The sequence below is a fragment of the Podarcis gaigeae genome (genome assembly GCF_964106915.1).
Source record: "Podarcis gaigeae genome assembly, chromosome: 10".
NCBI classification, from domain to species: domain Eukaryota; kingdom Metazoa; phylum Chordata; class Lepidosauria; order Squamata; family Lacertidae; genus Podarcis; species Podarcis gaigeae.
Genome location: NC_139686.1, coordinates 34,881,174 through 34,885,322, shown reverse-complemented (window position 1 = coordinate 34,885,322; position 4,149 = coordinate 34,881,174). Strand labels below are relative to the sequence as shown.

At 43.2% G+C, this 4,149-nt stretch overlaps 1 long non-coding RNA gene across 1 annotated transcript; it reads right to left on the bottom strand.

Annotated features, from left to right (window-relative positions):
- Positions 1 to 320: 320 nt before the first annotated feature.
- On the bottom strand, positions 321 to 2,837 carry LOC310825429. The gene is made up of 2 exons (XR_014555309.1): positions 2,740 to 2,837; positions 321 to 683 (listed from the first exon to the last, which is right to left on the bottom strand). It is a non-coding gene; the product is annotated as an uncharacterized lncRNA (long non-coding RNA).
- Between the last annotated feature and the right edge of the window lie 1,312 nt (positions 2,838 to 4,149).

The following is a 4,149-nucleotide window of genomic DNA, read 5'->3' as shown; positions in this document are numbered from 1 at the left end:
CCATAGTGATTGTAGGCAAAGGCAATTTTATTAAGTGTTGCTAGAGATCCCTGTTTCCAAACAGCTGAGCTGCAGTAGTCAACGTATCCAATCTCTGTTCGTTTTTCATGCGAAAACAATATCTCGAAGCTTGTTTTCTTTCCTCCCCACCCCAAACCATTGTTTAACCATTCTGAGTGGCAAGGACTACAAAACCACAGGGATATTCTTCAAAGGTCTGGCACAATCTGGAGCCTTAGTGTGCTTTGATGAATTTAATCATATAGAGCTGGAGGTAATTGTAGTACCAGCTTCTTGGCAAAGCTGGCATTCAATGAAAATTACAAGCTTGACAACTTCATTAACGGTGCTGACATTAAACAAGACTGACTAAAGCTCATCGTTAAATGGGGAGAAAAATTAAAATGTTGCATATTTTAATCAAACTCAACTGGTAGCGCCTGTGAAATGTGTCCTTCGGAGTGTGTGCATTATTTTTCAAGTGTCGCCATCTTCTCTACTGTACATCCGGTGGGAGATATATTGCTGTCGCAGCCCTCTGAACACAGTGACAGCAGGAGGATTGTGAGGAGACATAGCATTTTGTTTGTGATAGATGAGCTGCAAGATCTCTCGTTTTCTGGAATACAACTTGCCACTCACAGTCTTTAAAAGACAGGAGTTCGCTTTAATCTAGAAGGGGCCTGCAGACAGGGAGAGAGAGAGGCTGCTTTAATATTGCAGTTGCGTCTAGCAAAAAGAAAAAAGAAAAACAGAGATTGATGCGCCAATAAATGAGAATTCTCCCCACTATTCAGAAATGGGAACTAAGAAGGTAATTTACTGCATTTCCAAATTGCACAAGCATAATTAAATGTCCATGCAAGACAACTGCAGCCTAGTCTGTCTTGCCATATGACCTAAGGTGACCTGGTTGATTTTTGCAATCTGTCTCCATTTTCTGTTGTTTATCTGTTTATTGTCTTCACAAAACATAGGCAACCTTGGGAGAAAGTCCTGACACTAAATTAGATTTCCTTGCTGAAACCTGCATTCCTGAAGCAGCTGAAAAAGAAGCTTTAAAAATACACGCCTGGATTATTTGTTGTTACCTTGCCTGTGTTTGATAGATGGCCATTTCCCAAGATAAATCTCTTTGCATCAATTAGATTTCCATTTTATGCATATTTCAAGCGATTAATTGCAAAACACCTTTGTGCTGTTATTGCACTAGTCCCAGTCTAAATCCCACTGCCCTGCCTCATCTGCTTTTAAATATAGGAAATGTTGTCAAAATGAATCTCCTATGTCCCATCTAGTCTTGAGAAGTGCTGAGCACAGGGCTGGCAAACCAGCTGATGCTGCAGTTCCCAAGCACCGGAAGCACTGCACAAGGGACTTTGATGGGTGGGTGGGGAAACTCACATGACATCTTAATTTCATCAGGTGCTTGATTGGCACAGGTGGAGACCAATAGGGGGTCTGGCTCACCAGGCCAAAAAAATCTCCCACCCTGGTCTACACCAAAAGGCAGCGGACCTCCAGGAGTTCAGATGCGACATTTCTAACACTACCTGGTAATGCCAGAAAGTGAACCAGGAATCTTCTTAATGCAGAGCAGGTGCTCTTCCATTGAACTATGGCCCTTCCCCAGAATCTGAGACACACGGAGAAGCACTGGTTATGTGGCTCCACACTGAGGTTAAAAATACCACCCTCACTCTTTCCAGAGGCCTACACAACAAACCTTACCATTTATTTCCTGTAACTGAAAAATGAAGTCTCTTCTACCAATGTGCATTTTCCATCCAGCGTCTTTGAGGTTGCTCCCAGAAGAACAACACTGAGCGTCTCTTCATTAAAACCCAGTTTTCGATTTAAATTTTAATTAGCATAGATGACTAGAATGCCATTCACCATAGCTTGGAAACACAGCCTTCCCCCCCCCCCCACCAAATGCTTATGATCCTTTGAAGTCACATTTACAGCTTACAGTTTAAATTATTCTAGATCAACTTGTACCACTTTACTTGGGAAAGACTCGTTTTGTTTGTTCTTTAAAGGTAAAGATCTTTAGAAAGACCCCCCCAAAAAAACCCCACACCCATCTTATTAGTGATTTACAGTTTAGTAAAGGCTGTTGCTAATACTTCATAATCTCCCTGTACTTTACAGTGCACAAGGGGACTCTGCAGAATATGGTGCCCATGCCTGGGCCATAACACTTTATTAATATAACCATTCCCTCTATTTCCAATGATGAGACTGCGAGTGCTGATGGCTCATGCAGCTGTTGACTCAGGTACCATGGGGGTTTGCTGGGCTTGCAAAAGTACAGAAAGATATTGAGGGGGAAATCCCTTAAAAGGGTGTGGTGTGGGGACCAGCCCCATGAGGACTGCAGAGCGAGGGGGTGGGAATTGTGCAAGAGCTTCAGCCCTACCACTATGGGTCTCAAGTGCCGCAGGGGTTCTTGTTCCTTCAGAAAACACGCTGCTCATCCTCAGAGCCCTCTGAGATCTGTTCATTTAAGCAGTCTTGCTTCCCCATGAATAAGTAACCTCCCCGTTCCCTCCTTGATTCATCACTGGGGTGACTAGCCCCAGACTTGCTGCATTTTCCTTCCTCCCAGCCTGCAGTCCTAAGTCGCTGTGGCAAGGCTTGCCCTTAGCCTAGCTCTTTTTTCTTTTTCTGCTGCTCCTTCCTTCTTTGTCTTTTCTACCTCCCCTGTTTGGACCTCCACCCCTCTAAATGTGTTACCTTCCATGCCTTTATTCTCTGGCAGGTCTAGTCTCTCCTCTCCCTCCTCCAGTATGGATGCCATGCACAGCCTCTTCCAGCCTGATCAGGCCCACCCTGCCGCTGCTCTTCCAATCTTTTTGGCTTATTGGATTTGTTGCATTTCTACCCCACCTTTCCCCCTGGGGAGCTCAAGCTGGCATTCCTGCTTCTCCCCTTCCTCATTTAATCTCCACAATAATCCTGTGAGGTATGTGAAGCTGAGGCAGTGACTTGCGTGAGGTAAACCAATCATGTTCTTTTTTTTATAATATTTTTTTTAAGTTTTCCATTTTAACAACCCAATCACATCACATTAATTATTCCAAATTATACCAATACATATCATAAAGTCCAAATATTTTGCCAAATTATAAATTTTTTGTTGGGGCTTCCCATGCTTCGAGTTCAGTAGGGTCCAATCATCTCATATTTCTGCTGCTTTTAGTGTTCACCAGTCCCATCTTTCAATTTTCTTGTTGTTTTCCTTTTTCTTCTTAATAGCCTCTGAGTTATTTCCACAGGTGAGTTGAAGTAAACAATGTTATGCTTCTGTGTGAACTTTGTATGGCTCTCCCTTTTTTCTAAAGCTGGTAAGTCTTTTGTTTGCAATAAATCCTGACACGCTGTTGTTTATGCCGAATCCATCCAACAGTCCTCCTCAGGTGGCAGACGCCATCTTTCTCAGTTCCGATGAAATAGAATCTAGGTGTTTGCTCATTAATTTTCCCAGACAAGTTGCACCATACATTAGCCTTTCCAGAGAAGATTTGCCAAGTCAAACTTAAGATACAAACATGATAACAAAGTAACAAAGTGCTGGCTCGCCTCCCCCTATGGCTATTAATCTTGCAACATAGTCTATCTCATAATGGCGGATCCCGATTAAAAACTGCATCAGGTCACCCAGTCATGTTCATGGCCAAGTAAGGATTTGAACCCTGGTGCCCTAGGTCTCAGTCAGACACTCTAACCACTGCACCACACTGTCTGTCCGTCCACATCTCATACTGGCTTACCTCTACACTTGACTGTGCCAACCATTCCTACATCTGGAAAACTGGGTGGGAGGGGGAAGAAAGGAATGGAGTATCCTAAATAGGAGCACTGTACATTTTGTGGCAGGTGTCACTACAGTTTTTAACTCGCCAACCCCTCCAGATTGAGCACCTGCCAAACATTTAGGACATCTGGCTGCTGGCTATGCAATAAACCAATCTAGGTTGCTTTCAACTGAATCCCTACTCCTGTTATACAAAGGAATCTTTGTGCAATTCAGCCTTTTCCACTAAAAATAGAGAAACTATTCAGCAATATGTCAGAGTACCCATTCCTGGAGCAGGTCATTGTATCACAGTAAAGCTTTACATTTTTCAGACTTCCAGTAATACT